The sequence below is a fragment of the Bombina bombina genome, chromosome 5, assembly GCF_027579735.1.
Source record: "Bombina bombina isolate aBomBom1 chromosome 5, aBomBom1.pri, whole genome shotgun sequence".
Lineage (NCBI taxonomy): Eukaryota > Metazoa > Chordata > Amphibia > Anura > Bombinatoridae > Bombina > Bombina bombina.
Window position 1 is genome coordinate 135,027,186 of NC_069503.1, and position 26,324 is coordinate 135,053,509.

Below are 26,324 nucleotides of genomic sequence, written 5' to 3' on the forward strand. Positions count from 1 at the left end.
CCTTCAGCCAGCGAGCGGATACTGGACCGAAAATATGCAGGGAAGAAGCCCAAGAGCAGATCTTTGGAGACCCAGCCTGCTACGCGAGACCACATGCACGTCCGACACAAACCGGGCCCGATACGGGACTCCAGGTAGCAGAGGTATGTCTACCCGCATGTGGCACTTGGGGAGAAACTTACGGCTGCACAATAAGGAAGCAGAGCCGATCGGTGCCCATAACCGGCAATAAAAAGACAGCCAGGGGATCTTTGAACTCTTATAGCCGTGTGGTTACTAACAATCATAATCCCCCATCCCCTAATGTCGCCTTGTACGGAACCTATGGTGAGCAAATGCAGTTACGTTCTTATCCGATAGCACCCTACATATCCTTATACCTCCCACCTGCACAATCCACTATCCTGGCACCTATTAACCCTTAATCAACCACATCCCCCTGTGGAGTATCTATATACCATAGACATTAAATTATATTAGGTAGTAGGTGAATTTTGCTTATATTATGCATGGATGGGTTGATATCCCACACCCAAAATATTTACTACATGTTTAAAGTTCAGTATTGAAAAGTTAGTCATTTAGGGAGTTTTGTATTATTTATGTTCCTGGAGGCTGCTATGTCAAAAAGTTACACATACTAGTCTGCTGTCTACCTTGTAATTTGTTTTTATATGTGATAGGCCTATATTATGCGAGCAAGCTGCTAAGTCCGCTTCCAGGAGAGGTAGTTAGAACTGTTGGTCATTGAGGTATCTATTGAGCTATAGCAGATATAGGCCTCACTATATGCATTGTGGATTCTGCCCACTAAGTAGACCCTTCCCCATGTCCTTAATGGTATATTGCTTCTTCTATAGGAGAAGCCTGTATAAGGTACAGCACCCCTCACTCACAGGACATTTGATGCAGTTAACATTGATGGTTTTCTCTATATTAATCCCAAAACCAATTTTCCTCATTGCTGCTTAACACGTGTAGGTAGGCCCATAAGTGGCCCCCTAATGGTCCAGGACGAAAGTACAGTTGTTTTAGTTGCATTATTCAAAGAAAAAAAAACAGAGGTTGACCATGTGTATCTCTCCACTACATATGCAGTACTTTAGTAGGACTAATTTCCACTTCTGCTTTATGTAATTGCCAACCTGTACTTTATTTCACGCCCTCTAATCATGCATCCTGCAAAGTTATGTATAGCACTGAACTGGTTTATTGAGACTGTATGTTTTGCAATGGCTGTACATATGGCATTTCTGTACTGTTTTCATTTTTCAACCTTAATAAAAATTATAAAAAAAAAAAAAACCTTTACAGCTCTTTAAAAAGGATAGTGGCTTCTTATCACTGCACTAGAAAATGGCCTTACAAACTTCAATATATTAATGCTCACTTTTGAAATAAGGTTGAGTCTTCACTAAGAATATATACATTTTTATTTTATTTACATTTTCATAGCTACAAAAATTACAATGCTAGATTTACATTCTCATTCACAATTACATTTAAAAAATAGATTCATCTTCTAGTGATCTGGAGGAGGCAGATGTTTTCTGTTATAATTTTTCTTCTTCTCTGATGCTGTGCTCAATAAACAGCAATATCTTATTCTTCGTTTTCAGCAAACACTCCCGGTAATTGTACTGGGAAATACAGAAGATAAAGCAAATTATTGTGGTGAACCAAGTTCTATAAAAATAATAATTGTAATAAGGTATGCATGCACTTATGGAGCAGTGAATCAACCCTTTAACTGTCGCACATACTTGCCAAGATCAAACTCACAGCTGCAATGTAAGCCAAGGATTGCGCCCCCCCCCCCCATAAATAAGCAGCTGGTGTAATTAGTTGCAGTGCTGTGCAGAGACCTCACAGCAAACTGTCACTATAAGCCGACACATACTGATGTATAGGAATAATTATCCTTATGGCGTGCATGATTCACATTGGGCCGCAAAGCAAAAAAGGTACCAAGAAATCTTGGTGCAAGGACCAATTTAAAGACGGTCGCCCTGCGTTTGTCAATCTCTGATATAGTAGTTTGGTTTCTCATGAGAACATGTGGTAAAACCATGTGAAGGTGTCTCCAAATTTACTAAGTACAAAGTTAATCACAATCAAGATTGGTTTGAGCAATATACTCATGGTGTGAAGAGTTTCAAGAAAAGTCTACACCATAAGTCTTCTAAAACTGGCATTTAAAGACAAAGTGAAGTCCCATATATTGTACCTATAAATATGTAAGTGGTGTTGGCTTAAGGGATTCATTTAAAAAATAAAAATGCACAGAATTTGATGCCACAATTCCCTTAGGCAGACATGTGTACATAGCTATATAAATAACCCAAGGGTAAAATTCTTGCAGCCAGTGGCTACCTGGCTTCTGGGTTGTCACCCCGTGCCTTAGGCAATATATATTATGTGTTACCTATTCTTAGAATGGTTATATAATGCTGGGTTTAAACACATATATAGTTGTATGCATGCAGCAATGCAATAATAGTAGTAAAGTCAAAATTACATTTTCATGATGCAGATATAGAAATACATTTTAATGTGTTCCTATATACTTCTAGAACCTAATTTGCTTTGTGCCTTTGGTATCCTTTGTTGAAACCCATACCTAGAACTAGGAGCAACAATACGCTACTAGGAGCTAGCTGCACATTTATGCCTCTTGTCATTTGCTCACCCAATGTGTTAAGCTAGTTCCCACTAGTACATTGCTGCTTCTTCAAAAGGATACCAAGAGAATGAAGCAGATTTGAAAGTTGCTTAAAAAATCCCAATATGCTCTATCTGAATCATGAAAGTTTTTGGGGTTCATACCTCTAATAAAAATAAGACACAACATGTTTGGTTATTTTCCATCATAAATACAGCAATGTATCACTGCTTTACTGTCAGATCCATTCTCTAAGGCATGGAAAGAAATTACACAAAGCCAAAATTCTATGAGGAACCTGAACAAGAAAACAGGCATGAAATTCACCTTCTATGAAACTGCAGCACCATCGAGACAAAGCAAGAACTCCCAGGTTTATTTCTGAAAGGAAAGAAGTACCGGTTATTTCTCATTTATATTTGCTAAAAGATAAGCTAGATGTAAAGGCAAAGTAATTATAAAAAAACAAAAAAAACAAACACAAATTTCTGGCCTCACTAGCAGCCAAAGTGTTAAAGGAACACTCAATCAAAATTAAACTTTCATTATTCAGATAGAGCATGCCATTTGAAACAACTTTCCAATTTACTTCAATTAACTAAATGTGCACAGTCTTTTTATATTTAAACTTTTTGAGTCACTAGCTCCTACTGAGCATGTGCAGGAATAAGTGTGTATGCATTTGTGATTGGCTGATGGCTGCCAAATGGTACAGGGGGAGTGGAAAAAGAACTTATATGGCCAACTACCCCAAATTATTGAGAAATATCTCCATAGTTTACATTGTAAAATGTCTGAGGTTTCTATAACCTCCCCCTGGAAAGGCAAGAGGAGGCCTCAAACCATCTCAGTGTTAATCTAGCAAGATCTACAGGAATGATCAGGACTACCACAAGCCCAGTCATGCTGGAAAGACTTGCATGTGAGACGCACTATATTAAAAATACCATAAAACAGGATCATCTTGAAGAAGTGTTAAAATGGTTAAAAAAAAAAAAAAGTCAACTAACAATGCACATGGACATATAAGACTTTATCTGTCCTATTTATAGCGACAATGTATGAGAACCCGCAATCCTAATTCATTTTATGGGGGGTAGACAGAGTGGCAGAGAAATAGATAAGTGGAGACAGTTGAACCAGAGAAGGCAAGAGGTATACCGCCTGATTAAATAATCACAATATGATAATGCTCATGCCGATAGCTACACAGGCACCAGCACAGTATGTTACACTTGAGACTTTATGTAATGGTTGAAATAGAGGATAGCTATAGGGTTAACCCTTTGCTGCAGCCATCTCTAGTACCTAGTAGAACGTTCCCTTCATGAAATAAAAGGGTACCATGAATTGCCAATCACAATTATTAATTTATAAGCTAAAACATTGTGGGGGGGGGGGTCACACATCAGGTTTGTGGAAATTATAAAACTGGGAAATGATAACTAATTTTATGCATAAATATATTTTGCAGCAAACTGACCTATAAAACACTTACCTTGGGAGGGGTAGGATCAAACCATTCCAGTGTTAATTAGGCAATCTCTAAAGCAATAAAAGCCAAGCCATCCCAGAAAATTTGTATCGAAATCCCAGGAAAGATAACTCACTCAGCATCTTGTTCTGCTTTCTGCAGGCTAAACAAGGTAGAAAAAAAAACAAAAAAAGGATAAGGAAATATAAGACAATGGTAGCAAGTCTACTTTATCCACCAATCCCTTTGATAAAGTCCGACTAAAGTAACATGAGAAATCTAGCAACCATGTGCAGTGTAACAGGTGTTGACCTCCTACAGCAGTGGTTCCCAAACTTTCAGGTCACTGCCCCCCCCTGTTTCTATAAAATAATTATCAGCGCCCCCTAGTGGAACCCACAAAATATTTAAGCCTAATGGACAAGGTTCACCTCCAAGAACCTTGTCCTCCAGGCATTGCAGCAAGCAGGCAGCATCCGCTGTTGGTATTTAAAGTTGCACAAACAATTGGCTGAGAGGTTGAGTAGCAGCAGTATTGAATGGGAACCTGGGAGTGCACACTCCTTAATAAAGATCATGTCAATATAATATAAAATGAGTAGCAAATGTTAGTTTTTTTTTATCTTATTAAAAACTTTATCATCTTTATCTTCTGATACCGGCTTTTTTTAAATCTATAGTCACTGTGCAAGTCTTATAAGCCACATTAAACCGATGGATTGGCTTGATGAAGGGTCCCAAACTCTGGTTTTATGTCCCTTAGTGAATTCACAAACCTTGTGCCAACGATCCGTGGCTTTTCATTTGGAGAAACCAGCCATAACGTTATTCTGAAAAGACAAAAACACGCATGTACTTAACTTACAAAGGTATCAAGCCAAATTATTCCATTACGTTTCACACAAATATGTAGCACAATAAGACATGTATGGGATTTCTATAACCTCCATCTGGATAGGCAGAAGGAGGCCTCAAACCATCTCAGCATTGATTTAGCAAGTGCTACAGGAATGATCATGACTACGACAAGCCGAGTCATGCTGGAAGCCTTGCATTTACATCACTGGCTGCAAAACAAACTGTATTTGTATCTGACATGTGATTCTGTCCCAGTGTGCAATTAATTTACAAATGCACCAATAGTATATAAATTAATTTGAAAATGAATTTTTAAAAAAATATCAAACTATCCTGGTGTCACATATCTGCCCTGTGTTTTGTGTGAATTTTTGACTGAAAAGGGCCACAAATTAAACATTTACAGAGTTTATCATTTAAATCTAGTTACAAAAAAAGGGGACAACTCAGTATATCATAATCATGTCTGAAACGTCACACATTGTGTAATTAATAGTGCTGTATATATTATATATAAATAAAAATCCTTCACAAATGTTCACAGAAAAACAATAGAGTTTTTCCCTCAGAGCACACCAACAGGCCACATTTTTAGAATATCTTAAAGGGATATGAAACCTAAAAATGTTTTCATAGTTCAGCTAGAACATGCGATTATTAACAACTTTCTAGTATACTTCTACTATCAATTTTTCTTTGTTCTTTTGGTATTTTGTTGAAAATCAGGGATGTATGCTTAGGAGCCAGCCCATTTCTGAAGCACTATAATATGGCAGCAGTTTTGCAAGAATGTAATGCATTTGCAAGAGCACTAGATGGCAGCACTATTTCCTGCCATGTAATGCATAAGGTACCTACCTAGGTATCTCTTCAACACAGAATATCATAGGAAAAAAGCACATTTTTTAATAGAATAAATTGGAAACATTTCTAAAATGGTATGTTCTGAGTCACAAGATAATTTGTGTTAAAAAAAGCCATAGTCTGAGATCTGGATATTATTCATTTGCTTGGAGCATGGCTGTACTACTGCACCAATAAATCAACTTTATAGAAAATGTATTTTACTTAGCAAAATGTTATGTACCGCACCATCAGATTATTTCTGATGACACAAAACTTAGATGTCTGACTATGTGCAAAGCTACTGAGTCAAGCACAACAGGCATTTGCTGTGTTTCCTGCTACTACACAATTCTAAACTGTGCAGTTAATGCTAACACATGCTGCAGTGCTGCCAAAACAAGGAACGCAGCCTACAGTGCAAGTGGCTGCAATTTATCAGTGAGAGAAAGTGTAAGTTGCTGATAAACCTGAAGTATCAGAAGAAAAAGCCTTAAAAAAAGGGACAGTATACTATAAAAGATCTCATTGCTGTATCACATTGAGTACATATACCTGCTTCTTTATCTTATATCTGTCCCTAAACCAATCACTAATACTTTGAGATAATGGAAAATGAACATTTTATTACCTTATTTCTTCTATAACCCACTGGGAGTGTAATTTCTTTTACTGGCTGTATTTACACAGCTTGGCCTTGAGGCCAAAAACTTTCAGGATGGGTGGGGATACCACAGGCTAAATAAACTATTTTAAATGCTAATACAAGGGTGACGGAAATACTTGTAAACAATTTAATACACTCCAGCAGGTAAAGTGGATCATTGGGAACAAATTAATGGGGAGAAAAATTGAGTAAACTGCCCCTTTAAAAGGCAAAGAGCAGTAAAACTTCACATACATAGCTCGAAAGCTGTTTAGCTTTGCATATTTAGGAAAAACAAAAACAAATTATGATTATACTTTGAGGACCCCACTAACATATTCCTTGCATACTAGTGCCCCCTATGGTATATCCAGTGCCCCTTTTGCCTATTAGTGCTCCCCTACTAAGTAATCTGATCGCCCCTAGGAGGCAGTACCACCTTCTCTGGGAAACACTGCTCTACACGAACGATAAGGCGTACCACCCATGATGGGAGACTAGATGAATTCACAAACCTTGTGCCAATGAACCGCGGCTTTTCAATGGGAGAAACCAGCCATCACGTTATTCTGAAAAAAAACAAAAAACACGCATGTACTAAACTTACAAGGTATCAAGCCAAATTATTTTCCCCCGTTATGGAAACCTCATTCATTACGTTTCACACAAATATGTAGCACAATAAGACATGTATGGGATTTCTATAACCTCCCTCTGGATAGGCAGAAGAAGGCCTCAAACCATCTCAGCATTGATTTAGCAAGTGCTACAGGAATGATCAGGACTACCACAAGCCGAGTCATGCTGGAAGCCTTGCATTTACATCACTGGCTGCAAAACAAACTGTATTATTGCTTTGTATCTGACATGTGATTCTGTCCCAGTGCGCAATTACTTTACAGATGCACCAATAGTATATAAATTAATTTTAAAATTAAGCCCTCGAGTGCTAACGACTGCTCTGAGCCGTCGCAGAGTTTACCACTCAGGTGCCAACGACGGTTTAGAGCTGTCGCTAGCACTCTCCCACCTTGAGGGAGATCTGGGGGGCTCCCACCCGCTTCTACCCTGACGATCAGGCCTGTATTATGACAGGCATCGCTGGGGCTTCATGTTTTGTGTGGTGACGCCACGCACAATGACGTCACTGCGTAACTTTATTAAAAAAACGACAACGGACGATATGGGGAAAGGGGGCATGTTGCTTAGAAGCCTGTATCTTAGGCATCTAAGCAGCTACAGGCCCCCAAGACTTACACTGTTGGAAAGGTAATCGCCTAACCTTTCCAACAGTATAAGTCTTGGGGATCTGAAAAAAAACAACTCAAATGTGCTTAGCACCCAGGTGGGAAAGTGCTTAGCACTCAAAGGGTTAATAAAAAAATTGATCAAACTATCCTGGTGTCACATCTGCCCTGTACACTGTTTATAATTTAAATCTAGTTACAAAAAAAGGGGACAACTGAGAAACTGGATTCTGCCGGTTCGTTATCAGAAGAAATTGTAAAGGTTTTGTATTATCGAGAAGTTAGAAAACCTGATCCTAAAATTGCAGACTCTCACCATATACCCCCTTGCTAAAGCATGTTTAATGCGACTGAGTCTATACACAGCCCAGTTAGGGCGTATACTACTCCATAGCTAGAGTTACAATTTTATATTTAGATTACACAACAGTTTAATACAAAACTATAAAAACTCACACACAGCTCCAGCTCACCGGCACATTTCTATACACAAATAAACATACCTGCAGCAGGGCAAAAGGACTAAGCACTTAGTAGCCCCAAGCTCCATACCCAGGAAATACTGAGAAACAACCATCTCCCCACAAGCACACGATCTCCGGATGGGAGTCAGAGAGACACACTCCACCATTACTGCTCAGGACAGGACACGCGTGCGAAATGACCGAACTTCCAGCTGCAGATCCAGTTTCCTTCCTCAGAAGCCGGACCGTACCATCTGCTGCAAAACTTCCTCTGCTGTGTTCTTAAACAGAAACCGATACCTACTACGCAGGTTGTGACATAAATAGTTTTACCAGTGTAAGCAATGAGTTCTGTATCCCCGTGTACACAAGCGGTTGATTGATAATTTTAAATTATTTTAGAAAAGCCATCCCCACATTTTAAGGAATGGTTTATTCTCACAGAGCGGCATTGTTTAAGCATTACCAATAGGTGGCAGAGTAAGCACAAAAGTACGTCATTTACGTGTGAAATGCTATGTATTTGTGCCCATGCGCAGTACTAGCGTATAGGTTGTTTTTTTTTCAATAGATACTCGCGTTCCTCAACATTTGATTGACTGACATGCGCGCATGCTCATGACGAGGTAGCTTTTTGACGGAAGTACTTGGATACTTAATTGGTGGGTAGCACATTTTGACGTCCTCTGCCTCTAATTAAAGACGGCTCATGCGCCCAGTACAGTGCACAATATCAATAATTGATCATATGTACATTTACTGGGGTTAAAGGGACAGTACACTGTAAAATTGTTTTCCCATTATTGTATTTGGAATGACTTGTTATACCATAGTTCCCTACAGTCCCTGATTTCCAGGGACAGTCCCTGGATTTTGTTGTATGTCCCTGGATTTTGTTGTATGTCCCTGGATTTTTTTTGTCCCTGGAAATGTCCCTGAAAATCTTATATATATATATATATATATATATATATATATATATATATATATATATATATATATATATATATATATATATATATATATATATATATATATATATATATATATATATACACACACACACACAGATAGATAGATGACAAATAGATATAGTGTATTATTTAAATATAATTAATTCCTAATGGAATATTGTTATTATTATTGAATGGGTTCACATATTATTTGTCTTTCTAATTTTGATGTTGTGTTGTAAAAATAACCATATGCCCAAAATGTGTTCCAGAGACTGGGTAGGTGTAAGAGCTTGGTGCTGTAATCTGTATAATAAACTATGGATAAGTCTAAATTATACTATTACTTTCAAATGGGTGTGTTTTGATTGCAGAACTGAGTGGGCGGAGCAGTTGAACAGTAGGTCGTCAATACTCCAGTAACCCGCTTGCTTGCTCTGCTGCAAAGTGTCCCTGGAATTTTTTTGAAATGTTGGCAACTATGTTATACCAACTGCAGAGTATAAAATATTTGAGAAATAGCATTTCCATGCTTATTTGTGTATATGAAGTAGCTGATTTTGTGCTTTGAAACCAGAGCTTATTTCAATGAGTTGAACTTAAAGGTAATATCATTATGTTATAATTTTGTGTACACACACTTGCTTCCTTATCTTTTATTTGGCTGGAACACCAAAGCTCAATAAATAGAGAGAATAATGGAAAATTACCATTTTATTACTTAACTATCCTGCATCCCACTGAGAGTGTAACTTCTTATGCTGGCTGTGTTTACTTAGGCTTGTCAATAGCATATCCTCCAGTATCAAAACTTTCAGTATAGGTGGCTATACCACAGACTAAATCAGCTAGTTCAAATGCTGAAATAGGAGTAAAGGAGCTACTTGTAACCAATGTAATACACTCTAGAAGGTAAAAAGGATCATTGGGAATAATTTAAAGGGGAGAATATTTTGGGGTGAACTGTCGCTTTAACCCATTAAAACGGCTGTGTACCACATTTTGACGGGATTTTTTTCAAAAACACGCATGTGCAGTACCGGGATAGCTTTTTGGACAGAACACCTGAGGGCAAGTGGGAGCTACATGAGTAGGGTTAGTACCCAGAGCTCTTACAACCTAAGTCCTACATGTTAGCTGCCAGTAACAAATAAGTACTTTTTATTTTATATGTATTTTTTTTTCTGTAGCATAGGGCCCCCCCCTACAAACAATTTTCTGTAGCATAGGGTCCCATCCCTCCCTCTCCCCTACAAATTTTTATGTCAAAGAATAAAATGTAAATTCGTATACAAATGATGGTGAGAAGCCATCTAGATCTAAGGCTTTTTATTTTTTAGAAAGACAGACTTAGTATTTAGAATCCCCTCCTTGGAGGACAAAGAATTGAGATGTTCAAATAGATTTCAGAAAGAGACATTTAGAAAATGATAGGGATAAACCAATATAGTTTTTTCAGTGCAGATACCGATTATTGACTGCCTTTCAGGCCGATAACCGATAACAGGGGCCGATATTCTGTACATTTTGAAAAATCAACACAATTTCTACACAAATCCGGTATAAACTGAACATGCTTATTCAAATTTTAAACATTAAAAGTAAACAACTGGGAAAAATAAAGTGCTTGAAAATTAACTTATTAAATTGCTTCCCAAAACATAGAAAACGGCATAAATCCCTTTTAAACTGCACACTGATATAAAATTAAATTTAAAGTGCCATAAAACAGGTTGAGATCTGTGCATATACTAAAATGGCTAATTAATTTGAAATAGTTTGCATAAAAAAAATAGTTAAAAAATTGCTCGCAAGTATTTTAAAATAATTTTCAAAAAAAAGCACTACACGATTTCTTCAGTACTCTCAGTTAAGTAGAAAAACATTATAGTGCAGAAAGCATAACATTTCAGCATGTTCTCCTGTTAAAAGGCTTATGTTTTTTTTCATATATTGCTGCCACTTCACTAAAAACACGCTCACTTGGTACACTTTACAGATAAGGGTTAAAAGTAAAATAATATACAGGGAGTGCAGAATTATTAGGCAAATGAGTATTTTGACCACATCATCCTCTTTATGCATGTTGTCTTACTCCAAGCTGTATAGGCTCGAAAGCCTACTACCAATTAAGCATATTAGGTGATGTGCATCTCTGTAATGAGAAGGGGTGTGGTCTAATGACATCAACACCCTATATCAGGTGTGCATAATTATTAGGCAACTTCCTTTCCTTTGGCAAAATGGGTCAAAAGAAGGACTTGACAGGCTCAGAAAAGTAAAAAATAGTGAGATATCTTGCAGAGGGATGCAGCACTCTTAAAATTGCAAAGCTTCTGAAGCGTGATCATCGAACAATCAAGCGTTTCATTCAAAATAGTCAACAGGGTCGCAAGAAGCGTGTGGAAAAACCAAGGCTCAAAATAACTGCCCATGAACTGAGAAAAGTCAAGCGTGCAGCTGCCAAGATGCCACTTGCCACCAGTTTGGCCATATTTCAGAGCTGCAACATCACTGGAGTGCCCAAAAGCATAAGGTGTGCAATACTCAGAGACATGGCCAAGGTAAGAAAGGCTGAAAGACGACCACCACTGAACAAGACACACAAGCTGAAACGTCAAGACTGGGCCAACAAATATCTCAAGACTGATTTTTCTAAGGTTTTATGGACTGATGAAATGAGAGTGAGTCTTGATGGGCCAGATGGATGGGCCCGTGGCTGGATTGGTAAAGGGCAGAGAGCTCCAGTCCGACTCAGACGCCAGCAAGGTGGAGGTGGAGTACTGGTTTGGGCTGGTATCATCAAAGATGAGCTTGTGGGGCCTTTTCGGGTTGAGGATGGAGTCAAGCTCAACTCCCAGTCCTACTGCCAGTTTCTGGAAGACACCTTCTTCAAGCAGTGGTACAGGAAGAAGTCTGCATCCTTCAAGAAAAACATGATTTTCATGCAGGACAATGCTCCATCACACGCGTCCAAGTACTCCACAGCGTGGCTGGCAAGAAAGGGTATAAAAGAAGAAAATCTAATGACATGGCCTCCTTGTTCACCTGATCTGAACCCCATTGAGAACCTGTGGTCCATCATCAAATGTGAGATTTACAAGGAGGGAAAACAGTACACCTCTCTGAACAGTGTCTGGGAGGCTGTGGTTGCTGCTGCATGCAATGTTGATGGTGAACAGATCAAAACACTGACAGAATCCATGGATGGCAGGCTTTTGAGTTTCCTTGCAAAGAAAGGTGGCTAAATTGGTCACTGATTTGTTTTTGTTTTGTTTTTGAATGTCAGAAATGTATATTTGTGAATGTTGAGATGTTATATTGGTTTCACTGGTAAAAATAATTAATTGAAATGGGTATATATTTGTTTTTTGTTAAGTTGCCTAATAATTATGCACAGTAATAGTCACCTGCACACACAGATATCCCCCTAAAATAGCTATAACTAAAAACAAACTAAAAACTACTTCCAAAACTATTCAGCTTTGATATTAATGAGTTTTTGGGTTCATTGAGAACATGGTTGTTGTTCAATAATAAAATTAATCCTCAAAAATACAACTTACCTAATAATTCTGCACTCCCTGTATATATATATATATATATATATATATATATATATATATATATATATATATATATATATATATATACTGCCACTTGACAGAGACAGAAAGGACATGCTGGAATATCAATGCTAGATTTATTTATTTGCTTTAATATTTAATATGCTCATATATTTACTGGATTGCAAATACCTTCCCTGGTACTGAGGAGTGGACTATAAGTTTCTTTATTATTTCACTTATGGGCAGTTTTATACATGTGTAACATCGCCACCTAATGGTCAGAGCATTGTTATCCACTGCTAGAGAATATTGATACTAATCTCCTATACTGCATAACGTTCTACTCAAGGTTTGTTGCTGTGAATATTTAATTGATGTGCCTGAACTATTACTTTTTTTAAATGTTTTTTTCTACGCTCATGAAATGGGAAAATAAAATATTTAAATTAAAAATCGTCAAATATAGCAGCTTTAGTGAAATGTTTTGCAAATGTGTAAACTTTATCCGAGTGCAACAAATAATGTTCTATTTGTGACAGCAATTAGCAAGCAGATTGATTTTATGTGTTGCTGACCCCTATGAGCAAACCAAAAGTAATTAAGCTCTGTGTACTTAAAGCTACATAAGGAAACTATGTAGCTTTAAGTACCACTTAAAGGTCACTTTTTCCATTTCACAAATTTATATATGTTTTTTTATGCAAGTCCATCTACAGCCCTGACATTGGTGGTATGGTAGTTGGTAACTGAGCTCCCAGGAACACCTGGGCTTGGACTCTTATCAGTGTTATGTCAGTATATTTATGAAAATCTTAGTAGTGCTATCCAAATAATATATATCAGCTTATGGCAGGGTTATGACACAATACAACCAATAATTTTCTTTAAAAATAGAAACCCTTAATAAACATGCATCTACTAGAAACAATAAAATTAATATAAATACCTGAACTCTTTTATTTAGTTAATATCCATGAACATTTTTGAAATATATTTGCAATATTAGAATATGACACAAAATTTATATGCGTTAAAACCAACTCTTAAAATATGCTATCCTTCTTACAAAACCCAGAAAAATATACCTTCACAATTCAGCCTTATTTATTTAACACATGGGACTAAAAACCTTTAACATCCAAGCAATACAATTCTAAACTGTGCTCTTTCAACAATAGGATAATATATATATATTCTGCTATTTAACTGCAATTTATCCTAATACAAAATTAACTTAAAATCTCAGAACTTGCACAGATGAGTTACTCGGCCAATCAGATACAGATTCAAACAATATATATATATCGGCTGTGAAATGCTAACTTAAAAAAAAAACACACTGCTTCTTTAAATCTATTAAATACAATTTGACTAAGCATATAACTTATCTTACAAAACCCAGAAAACTGTATCTTTAAACTGCAGTGACTTTAAAATATCACATGTAATTAGCAGCCCTTTTCTTATACTCTATATATACGTTACCAAAATGATATCCAACTTCAAGATTTTTTCACACCTCATATAAAATAAGTGTAATTGCAATGGAATAGGAGAAATATGGCCCACTTTGTTTTTATAGTTTGACTGTGTCCCACGCAAAACAGTTTCAGTCAGTTACAAAACTCTGCAGCCAGTGTCCCTTTTCTTCCTTCTGCATACAACTTATTGTCTAATCATATGTGTGAAATATGGGTGGCCCTTCGAAACCTTGTCCCTGCCATTGGCTCACTCTGTGAGTGTGCGTTGCTAAGGAGATGCATTCTTTAACAGCCAATCATCTCCGGGCTGTAATACCTGTGTCGCAACACCGTACCTTGTCCATTGGGTGGCAGTATTACAAATAGACAGTACAAATAAATGCAGCATGACAAAAAAAAATAATATATACAGCTATACATTTAAACATTTTTTTTTAAAATGTGTAATAACTACCATAATTTTCTTCATATTAATAAGTTTGCAATACCAATCGCAGCTGGGTAGATTACATTACCTCTCTGGTCATTTTGATATGAAACATGTGTCTAACATTATTTATATTGTATTATATTAATTTATATTAAGGCAATTTTAAATTACTAATTATTTTGAAATTTATGGCATTTATATATCTAATATATTTTCACATGATATAGCATGCTCTATGTCTTCGACAATCTCTGCACGCATTAATTGATGCCTGCAATAGAAATGGAAACAACCGTTATAAATTATCTAAGCATTCATATGTCTATGGTCCATCTGAAATAAGATTAAGTATTTTATATATATATATGCACTCCAAATATGGGACCATAAAAATGGTTATCCAATCTATACCAATTCTGAATCTATTTCCTACACAAATATCCCCTGCAGCAATTATCTATTTAATATGATGTGTTTAATTTCAATATATACATCATGAATCATTTTAAACATACATGGAAAACTGGCATTGTTCCCCTTGCAAAATGCATCCAACTCTATCTGTGTCACCTTCCCCCTAGCTGTGTATTTGCAACACATCTTACTTTGAAATCACAAAACTTAGGTGACAAATACCAGAGGGCTTCCAAGCATATTTTTCTCTCATCACCAAATGTCTTGGAGTTATAAAACTCTGCATATATAGTCAAATGAATAGGGTCACTGAGTTAGTTCCTTTAGAAAAAAAATGTTTGTGTATTTTACACTGCAGGGGTCGTGCTTCAAAAGGCTATGCTGATTTTCAATCCTGATAAACGTGTATTCATCCAGCTAACCCATTTGGTAAGGGGGTTGGGACCCCCTGTGGATTAGAAGCTGTGTTCAACAAACTCATGTTCAATTAATCCTGAGGTCTCATCTAACATATACAGTGTATAAAATATACATATATATATATATACATATATATGTATACATATGTAATATTCATCATAATATTCATATACTCTGACAGTTATTTATTATTAGATGCTATGCTATGTCCAGCTTATATGTAATATTTATGATTTGTGTCACTTAAAACTACATCGTTTCCCTGAAGCACACAGAGCTAAATTTCTTTTGATTTGCTCCATATCGGTAAGTTTCTGGCTGATAACGTAATTTCAGAAATTCCAAATATCGGCCATAAAAATCGTCTGCTCCGATATATCGGTCTATCCCTAGAAAATGGAATTATATTTCAAATAATTTCCCAAAGAAAGAAACACTAGAAAGAACAAAAAATGTATGTAAACAAGGAAAAGGAAAGATTTAAAAATTTTTTTTTTACTAAATAGCATCTTTAACCTTTCCTCATATGATCGGAATAGTGATGAAATGTGAGTACTTAAAGGGACAGTATACACTCATTTTCATATACACTACTATAAAGAATAAAATGCACAGATACATATATAAAAATCCAGTATAAAACTGTTTAAAAACTTACTTAGAAGCTCTCAGTTTAGCTCTGTTGAAAAGGTAGCTGGAAAGCCCACTGCAAGTGGGAAATAAGACACTCCCCCCTCCCCCTTATTTTGCATATGAAAAGACCCTTTACACAAAAAGGAGCAAGCTGGGGTAGGTAGCTGACGGTATTCTCATAAAACTTTGGGGCTTGGTTAGGAGTCTGAAAATCAGAGCAATGTTATTTAAAAATAAGCAAAACTATACATTTTTTGGGGCATGCAGAAATAGTGCGAACTTGCTACTTTTAGCAAGATCAAGGCAGAGGAGTTAAGGCCTGTCTTGCTCGGTCCCTAATGCGCATGACCGATCCTCACGGCCTTTTGAAGTCTCGCGCAGTCGGCGGTCACTGACTGATCCTTCCTTACGGCCAGGTATGTTTGTATCGCGCTGCAGTCTCTACTGCGCATGACTGCAGCGCAAGACAAACATACCTGGCCTTTTATAATATAGGATATATGCATCAAACAAAAATACATTTTTGATAGAATCTATAAAGTTATTCTTCAACTCAAATATTTATAATATATCGGGACAAATATTATTTACAAATCAAATTAGCCATTGGGACCAGGTTCTCCGCTAGCTTCACTTATTTGAATATGAGTAGTTTTGAGGCCAAATACATTTATGGTGGAGACTTTGGAATGAACCTGGTCTTCTATGGTAGACATATAGACTATCTTGTTTATATGGGAAGGTGATCAAACCAGTATAGATCACTTTGTATCATATTTCAATGAATCTGAATTAACATTCACTTATAAGAACCATTCTGAACATATAGACTTTCTTGATCTTTTTATAGGGTAGGACAAATATGGCAGAATTAGTACATATACTTTTTCAAGAAAGTAGATTGTAGTAATTTCTTAAATTAGCAGAGTAACCATTTTATAAAATGGAAAATAAATATTCCATTTAACCAATTTTGGTGTCTTAAGATAAATTGTGCAGTTTGTTCATGAAATTGATCTATCAGCCATACTTAGACAGATTTTTAGAGAAAGGTTATCCTGTTAATCTATTGGAGACCAGTTATCTAAGAGCTAGGAATATAGGTAGAAAATTAATCCTTCAAAGAAGTTGGAAAGAAAATAGAAAAAAAAATCAAGGATGATGGTGATTATTCATCACTCAATTTAATGGTAATTTCAATAAGATAAGAGGTATTTTTTATACATTTTCAGGTGTCTTACAGAAAGACCTAATTCGCAAAAATTTATTAGAAAACACTCCAAAATGTGTTTACACAAGGGCTCCAACCATTAAATCTAAAGTGGCCCCCAGTTATGGAGTAGCTTCCAAATTAAAGAAGAATCATTTGAAATGAAAGTCCAACAATAACAATTGGCTAAGTAATATTTTAATGAAGAAACGTTTTTTTTTTTTTTTTTAATTGAATATTGTATATTGCGATACATATAATAGGAGACGCAGCTCCATGTTGTTACAATTTCAACAGTTGTCCAATTTTTATTATCATGAAACTAATACAAAATATACTAAGATAACATGTTGTGAGTATTCAGCATTCTAGAAATCTCTGTTTAATAAAAGTATTTATAGCTAATGTTCCTAGGGGAGTTTCTAATTACTTCATCAAAACCTTTATAAAGGGTTTAAACTCCCAAGGTTGTAAAAAAAAACAAAAAAAAAAACACAACAACAACAAAAAAAAGAAAGAAAAGGGAAAAGAAAAAGGGGAAAGGGAAAAAAAAAAAGGGGAGAGGGGGAAAGAGGGATTAAAAATGGGTCCGTCCCGCCCCACCCGGGAATCCCAACCAGCCTAATTTATTGTGGATTGTTTTTCCGTTAGCAATTGAAGATATGTGTCCCAAGTCTGGGTTATCACTGCATAAATGTCCATTTTCTCATTTTTAAGGTAATAGTATTCTTCTAGTGAAATCAATTCGGAAACCTTATGAACCCACATATTTAGTGGTGGAGCTCCACTATATTTCCAGTTTTTGGCTATCAATTGTTTTGCCCCATTGGTCATAATCCTAAATAAACGGAGGTAGGGCTTATATTTAATTTTAGGATTTTTGTTCAATAACCATATTAGGGGGTCTAGTGGGAATATTGTTCCCATTATGCTCTCTGCCTCTTCAACTACCTGTCTCCAAAAGTTCTGGATGGCATTACACCACCACCACATATGGGCTGCATTACTATTTACATGTCCGCATCTCCAACATTTATTAGGTTGTGAGCGGAATAGGCGGTGTAATTTTTCTGGGGTAAAATACGATCTGTGTAGTAATTTGAGATTAGTTTCCAGTATGGAAGATGAGACAGAAGATTTGATGGTGGCTTGAAGTATCGAATTGCTCGTCTGGGGAGATATAATAACCCCCAGGTCAGTTTCCCATTTTTCTAAGTATGGCGGTATATAACCTGGCAGCTTCTGTATCAGCAGTTTATAAATTCTGGCTAGTGTATGCCTGAGCGGAGGGGGTTGTACACATAGGGTTTCGAAATTGGTCAATGGCCTTGTCATGTTGTTGTGGTCTCTGTGTTTGAGTATAAAATTTCTGGCTTGTCTGTAAGTGAACCAGTTAACAAAGCAGTCATGTCCCTCTGTTATTAGGTCAGTCTGTGTGCGTATTGTCTCATTTGTGACCATCTGTCGTATAGTAAAGTCCCTGTTTATCGAGTCTGTAGTCGAGGAGTTTGTGAATGGACTCAGTATAAATTCTCCATTTTCTAGCAAAGATGTCAGTGGGGATGGTATGGAGGAGATAAATAAAGATGTGTGTATGGTTTTTGTCCAGACCTGATAGGTCTCCCTTGTCACCAGGTTATCGTCAGCTTTTAGACTAGGCTTGATAGAGTTACTCCAGCAGAGACGCCCAAGATGAGGTCTTTGGGATATTGAATGTTCTAGGGGGACCCATCTCTTATGATGGTAGTGAATATTCCAATCTACGATTCTTTGTAAAAATATAGCTTGTCTGTATATTTCTAAATTTGGGACCCCCATACCTCCTAGTGTTCTGGGAGATTGCATTGTGTGTTGATGAATTCTAGGTAGCTTTTTGTTCCATATGTAATCTCTAAATGCTTTCTGTATAGATGGTAGATAATGTTTGGGGAGTGGGATGGGTAATGTCTGAATATAATATAACATCCTCGGGAAAATATTCATTTTGATTACTTCTATGCGTCCCAACCACGAAATCTGTTTGGTCCTCCAAGAAGAAAGATCATTGATAATTGCATGTTTAATATAGTTCAATATGAATATATCGTCTATTGTAGGGGCCAATTTAATTCCTAGATATTTTAATGCTGAAGGGCACCAGGTGTATGTGGTAAGTTTTTTGATAGCTTGCTGTTCAATGTTAGTTATATTTATATTTAAGATCTCAGATTTGGTCTTGTTAATTGAGAAGTTGGATAGTGTGTGAAATGTTTCAAATTCTCTATTCATGAAGAAACGTTTTAAGAGAATGTATAGGTGCAATAGAAATAATTTTACCACCTGTAAGGCACTGTTGGTGGATGGATCTAAATGTAGGTCCACAGTGAGTCAACAATCTTTTGATATTGAGTCCTCAATGAATTGTAATTCAAGATGTGTTATCTATCTCCTACAATGCAAATGTGGGATGCAATAAATTGGGAGAACCTGTCATAAGCGCAAAACAATAAACAAAATGTATGCTTACCTAATACATTTATTTCCAGATATGGTGAGTCCACAGCTTGAGTAATTACTGTTGGGAATATCACTCCTGGCCAGCAGGATGAGACAAAGAGCACCACAGTTAAACTTCTAAGTATCACTCCCTTACCCACAACCCCATGTCATTTGACCAAAGGGAAATGGAGAAAAAGGAGTAACACAAGGTGTAGAGGTGCCTGAGGTTATTGTCAAAAGAATAACTGTATTTCCTAAGATATGGTGAGTCCACGGCTTGAGTAATTACTGTTGGGAACCAATACCCAAGCTAGAGGAGATGGATAAATAGGGAGGGACAAGACAGGCAGTCCTAAACAGATAGCACCACAGCTTGAAGAACCTTTCTCCCAAAAGGAGCCTCAGCTGAGGCAAAAGTATCAAATTTGGAAAAAAGTATGTAGAGAAGACCAAGTTGCAGCCTTGCAAATTTGTTCCACAGAAGATTCATTTTTGAACGCTCAAGAAGAGGAAACAGCTCTTGTGGAATGAGCCGTAATTCTCTCAGGAGGCTGCTGTCCAGCAGTCTCATAAGCCAAACTTATTATACTTTGTAACCAAAAAGAAAGAGTAGTAGCAGTAGCTTTGTGACCTTTACGTTTCCCAGAGAAACAGTAAAGAGGGCAGTGGACTGGCGAAAATACCTAGTCGCCTGTAGAATTTAAGAGCACGTACAACATCCAAATTGTGTAATAAACATTCTTTGAAAGAAGAAGGATTAGGACACAAAGAGGGAACAACAATTTCCTGATTGATATTTCTATTAGAAACAACCTTAGGAAGGAAACCTAACTTAGTACGAAGAACTGCCTTATCGGCATGAAAAATAAGATAAGGGGAATCACACTGCAGAGCTGAGAATTCTGAGACTCTTTGAGCAGAAGAGATAGCAACAAGAAACAAAACCTTCCAAGATAACAACTTAATGTCTATGGAATGCAACGGCTCAAACGGAGCCAGCTGTAAAACTTTAAGAACAAGGTTAAGGCTCCAAGGAGAAGCAACAAACTGAAAGACAGGCCTGATTTTGACCAAGGCCTGACAAAAAGATTGCACATCTGGCACATATGCTAAACGTTTATGTAGTAAAACTGATAATGCAGAAATCTGACAATCCCTTCTCCAGGCCTTCCTGAAGAAAAGATAAAACTCTAGGAATTCTAATTCTACTCCAAGAGTAGCCCTTGGATTCACACCAATAAAAATATTCACGCCATATCTTATGGTAAATCTTTCTAGTAACAGGCTTGCGAGCCTGAATCATGGTCTCAATGACCGACTCAGAAAAAACACGCGCTGACAGAATTAAGCATTCAATCTCCAAGCAGTCAGCTTCAGAGAAACAAGATTTGGATGAAGGAAGGGACCCTGAATCAGAAGATCGTTCCTCAAAAGTAGTCTCCAAGGTGGGAGATATGACATCTCCACTAGGTCTGCAAACCAGATCCTACGAGGCCACGCAGGGGCTATTAGAATCACTGACACCATCTTCTGTTTGATACGAGCAATGACTCATGGAAGGAGAGCAAATGGAGGAAACAGGTATGCCAACCTGAAAACCCAAGGAACCGCCAGAGCATCTATCAGAACGGCCTGCGGATCTCTTGACCTTGAACTGTACCTTATAAGCTTGGCGTTCTGATGGGACACCATAAGATCTAACTCCGGCACCACCCATTTGAGGGCTAAGCTGGAAAACACCTCCGGATGGAGTTGCCACTCCCCGGGATGAAAAGTCTGTCTACTCAGAAAATCCGCTTCCCAGTTGTCTACTCCTGTAATGTGAGAGGCAGATAGACAGCAATTGAGGGTCTCTGTCCACTGAAGAATTTGAGTAAACTCCTTCATGGCTAAGGAAAGAGTTCCTCCCTGGTGATTGGTGTAAGCCACAGAGGTTATGTTGTCTGACTGAAACCTGATAAACTGGGCTGAGGCCAAGTGAATAGAGCATTGTAAATCACCCTCAACTCCAAGATGTTGATGGGAAGAGCAGACTCCTCCCGAGTCCAAAGGCCCTGAGCTTTTAACGAGTTCCAGACTGCTCCCCAGCCCAGCAGGCTGGCGTTCGTGGTCACAATCACCCAGAAAGGTCTCCGAACGCATGTGCCCGGAGACAGATGTTCCTGAGAAATCCACCATGGGAGAGAGTCCCTTGACGACTGATCTAACTCTATTCTCTGAGATATATCCACATGGTCACCATTTCATTGTCTGAGCATGCACAACTGGAGAGCTCTTAAATGGAATTGAGCAAAAGGAATAATGTCCATTGAAGCCACCATCAGACCGATTACCTCCATACATTGAGCCACTGAAGGATGAGAAGTAGCCTGAAGAGAGAGGCAACAGGAAATAATTTTGTTTTTTCTGACCTCTGTCATCAATAGAGAATCTATTATGGTCCCTAAGAACACTACTCTTGTAGCAGGGGAAAGGGAGCTTTTTTCCAGATTCACATTCTATCCGTGGGAACGAAGAAAAGACAACAATATCTCTGTGTGAGATTTTGCTTGTTGAAAAGATGGCGTCTGAACTAATATCCAGGTAGGGTGCCACAGCAATTCCACGAGAACAGATCACTGCCAAAAGAGCCCCCTGAACCTTTGAAAAAAATTCTGGGAGCATGACTAGACTAAATGGATGGGCCACAAACTGTAAATGTTTGTCCAGAAAGGCAAATCTCAGGAATCTGTGATGGTCCCTGTGAATAGGAACATGAAGAGATGCATCCTTTAGGTCTATGGTTGTCATGAACTGACCCTCTTGTACTAAAAGAAGAATGGAGCGTATAGTCTGCATCTTGAAGGATGGAATTTTGAGAAACTTGTTTAGACACTTAAAGTCTAGAATGGGATGGAAAGTTCCCTCTTTTTTGGGAACCACAAATAGGTTGGAGTAGAACCCGAGACTATGTTTCTGCACTGGAACTATCACTCCCAGGGAGGAAAGATGTTGTATACATTTCAAGAACGCCTTTCTCTTTATCTGGTCTGCAGATAATCTTGAGAGATGGAATCTGCCTCTGGGAGGAAAAGTCTTGAATTCCAATTTGTAACCCTGGGATACTATGTCCACAGTTCAGGGATCTGGGACATCTCATATCCAGACTTGAGAGAACTGAGAAAGTCTGCCCCCCACCTGATCCGATCCCAGATCGGGGGCAAACCCTTTATGCTGATTTGGAATCAGCTGCGGGGTTCTTTGATTTTTTCCACTTTTCCAAGACTGATTGGGTTTCCAAGAAGACTTGGAATGTTCCTGCTTAGAAGAAGAAGGGGAAGGTTTTCCTCTGAAGTTACGAAAGGAAAGAAAAATTACTCTGTCTTTTAGGCCTATTCTTCTTATCTTGAGGTAGAAAAGACCCTTTTCCACCCGTAATATCAGAGATAATTTCTGCCAAACCAGGTCCAAAAAAGGTTTTGCCCTTGTAAGGAATCGCCAGAAGATTGTGTCATGATACAATCATGTGGAGTAGTTGATACCTGGATTGGCTACTCAGCAGAGGTGGTATTGTGTTCTCAGCCTGGAAAAAGGTTAATGTGAATTGCCTTTTTCTGTGTAAAATCTGCGTTCAGAAGGCTGTAAGCTGAGATCTCCCCCCCTTCTTAGTAGTGTAACTGTGTGTAGGAATGCAGAACGCTCCTCCCCTTGGAGACTGATAGTGGGAGCTAAGACTTCTTTTTATTGGCCAGACTCGTTGTAAATTATAACCCGGGCGTTGTCTTTGACAAGACAAAGGAATTTTTTTTTAAGTATGCAACAGAGACTTTTTTAGGCAGAACTGCCCTGGGGACCAAAGACATCAACATGATCAGCAGCTCTCCACATATCTAAAGGAATTTGATAATAAGTAAGATAAGATAAGGAATTTGACAAGTAAGAGACAAGGTTAAAGGCACGTTACCTAAGTATTAAATAGTGTGAGTTTTTAGGGGTTCCCCAAAACTCCCCTTTAATTTTAAAAGTTTTGGTGGTGGCAGCAGAGAAATTGTTAATTAGAGCAGTGTGGACCAGATGTGGTGTTAATGAGGTGTCTCTTTAAAGGTCCTTTTGCAGAGTTGCAAGGATAAGGGAACCAGAGCTGTGTGCCATTAACCCCTTCATGCCCACACCCCTCTATTGTGACATTGAGAAGGTTTGATTCGTCACAGATTGACTTTAGAGGAAAATTAATAAGCTGCTGAAATAGAAAATTCAGCCTTACTTTCAGTTTAAACTTGTATTGTTTTATCAAGTAAATGTGTCAGAAAATAAAGCCTAATAAAAACATTTGACCCTTTATTTTTAAAAGAGTTTAAATGTTAGTCTCACACATGCTACAGTGCCTGCTTTATGCCCCAGTGTAACCCATGCAACAGGATTATCTATGTCCCAATAAAAAAGCAGTGTCTTTTAATTTGTTAAGTGCATGGTCTTCCCAACTGGAAGAAAAAGCACTTACCTGCTCCTCTGTCTGGCATGTAGACAGTTACAAGGTATGAGAGGACACAGTTCTTCACAGAGACATTTGAAAAAGAAAGAACAGAGTAGCCAATTCTAGCATTCTAAACGAGGGCAGCAATTGTTAGGAAAACACAGTAAGTACCTCTTTACAAATGCCTAACTGCTTTAAAGCCACTACTACCCTGCTGCAAGGAATGACGTGGAAAACTTGCTTGTAGATTAAATCAAAAATTTTCTTCAGACACCTAAACTTCACCTCCTCCATGCACCGAAGGCAAAGAGAATGACTGGGGGTTGTGGGTAAGGGAGTGATACTTAGCAGTTTAACTGTGCTGCTCTTTGCCTCCTCCTGCTGACCAGGAGTGATATTCCCAACAGCAATTACTCAAGCTGTGGACTCACTATATCTTAGGAAAGAAATGGTCTGAACACCTTAGGAACATAAAGAAGGGTAGATTGAAACATTGTCTCTCTCTCGACATGTAACATTAAAACATAAGGGTAAGGGAAATATGATGAAAATTAAAAGGGACAGTCTTCTTGAAAATGTTCATTGCTTAAAAAGATAGATGATCCCTTTATTACCCATTCCCCAGTTTTGCAAAACCAACACTGTTATATTAATACACTTTTTACCTCTGTAATTACCTTGTATCTAAGCCTCTGCACCACCCACCCCACCCCCTTTATCTCAGTGCTTTTCTACAAACTTGCATTTTAGACAATGTGAGCTGGTTCCTGCATAACTCCACAAGACAGAGCACAATGAAATCTATATGGCACACACGAACTAGCAATGTCTGGCTGTGAAAAGATAATAAAATGCACTGAGATAACAGGTGCCCTGCAGGGGCTAACAATCAGGCATAGATTTAGAGGTTATAAAGTATATTCATATAACAATGTTGGTAGTGCAAAGCTAGGGAATGGGTAGTAAAGGCGTTATCTTGCTTTTCAAATTAAACAAATTATGTACACCCCATGGAGCAGATATCGGTTTTAAATCATGCAGTTTGTAATAGATTAACCAAATAAAGACAGAGAGAAGTCCTTCTGGATTTATAAAATGCATACTTAAAATCCTGATGGCTTAAATGAAAATATTAATATTGTATTTATCATTGAATTGTTTTTTTTATTTGTTATAATAAAATTCCTGTTTTATTTGCTTAATATTTTAATGAACTTAATTGATGTCACCAATTGATTTTAGTATAATAGCAAGATATTGCAAGTAGTTGATAGCAATTTCTATAGTGTGTTGCCTATTTTTCCATTAATAAAGATGGTGTTCATTAATTTTTTTAATGGGATTGTGTGTGACGTTCGAGCTGCATAAACGTGAGATGTGATGACGTTCTGTGGTTAGCGTTGGTTGCCAGGGACACTGACATAATCTTCAGGTGATGTCAGGACCTTCCATACGTCATCAATCATTTTGTCTGAGGAATCAGCTGGAGTAGATGAGAGCTGAGAAACCAATTGCAATTTGTTGTATAGATACTTTTTAATGTGAACAATTCTATGTTTGATAATACTTGGTGTAAGAAGTTTTAAATAAAACTTATGTTGATATATTTGTGGATATGAAGAGCGAATTGATATATCAAGAAACCGTAACTTCCATCTTTGCTGATCTACTTTTAACTCTGAGCTTGTTCAGCATAGACCTGTCATGTGTATGGTTACTTATTTTGAGTACCTTTCTGGAATTCGTATAGAGAAGAGCATCGTAAAGCCTTTTGATATGCTATGTGGTGCCCCCAATATGTTTCTGTGATTACTGTTGAAACTATTCTGGGGCTTGATAGCTAGCATCAGTATAATTTGCTAACTTTGCAATATTCACTGTTGAAAACACTATTTAGTATTTTTATGTTCATTGATGTGCAAGAGGTGCATTTTTTGTATATTGTAATGATGCATGACAAGCTATTCTGACATTATGTTTCAAATAGAACAAAATATGGAGGACATTCTTCCTTGAAATAATACAGGATCAGTTACAGGAATAAGGCAAGTACAAGACTCTCCCCTAGTTTTAACAGCTTCAAGTGCTC

The 26,324-nt window shown here is 37.5% G+C and overlaps 1 long non-coding RNA gene and 3 other non-coding genes across 4 annotated transcripts; all 4 read right to left on the minus strand.

Moving 5' to 3' along the window:
- Positions 1–1,421: 1,421 nt before the first annotated feature.
- LOC128660087 (uncharacterized) lies at positions 1,422–8,378 on the minus strand. Its single transcript, XR_008402505.1, has 6 exons — positions 8,234–8,378; positions 6,999–7,052; positions 4,913–4,966; positions 4,161–4,299; positions 2,990–3,043; positions 1,422–1,640 (listed from the first exon to the last, which is right to left on the minus strand). It is a non-coding gene; the product is annotated as an uncharacterized LOC128660087 (long non-coding RNA).
- Positions 3,451–3,584, minus strand: LOC128661933 (small nucleolar RNA SNORA9). The gene has a single exon (XR_008402700.1). It is a non-coding gene; the product is annotated as a small nucleolar RNA SNORA9 (small nucleolar RNA).
- On the minus strand, positions 5,059–5,191 carry LOC128661935 (small nucleolar RNA SNORA9). Its single transcript, XR_008402702.1, has one exon. It is a non-coding gene; the product is annotated as a small nucleolar RNA SNORA9 (small nucleolar RNA).
- On the minus strand, positions 7,170–7,302 carry LOC128661934 (small nucleolar RNA SNORA9). The gene has a single exon (XR_008402701.1). It is a non-coding gene; the product is annotated as a small nucleolar RNA SNORA9 (small nucleolar RNA).
- Positions 8,379–26,324: the final 17,946 nt, after the last annotated feature.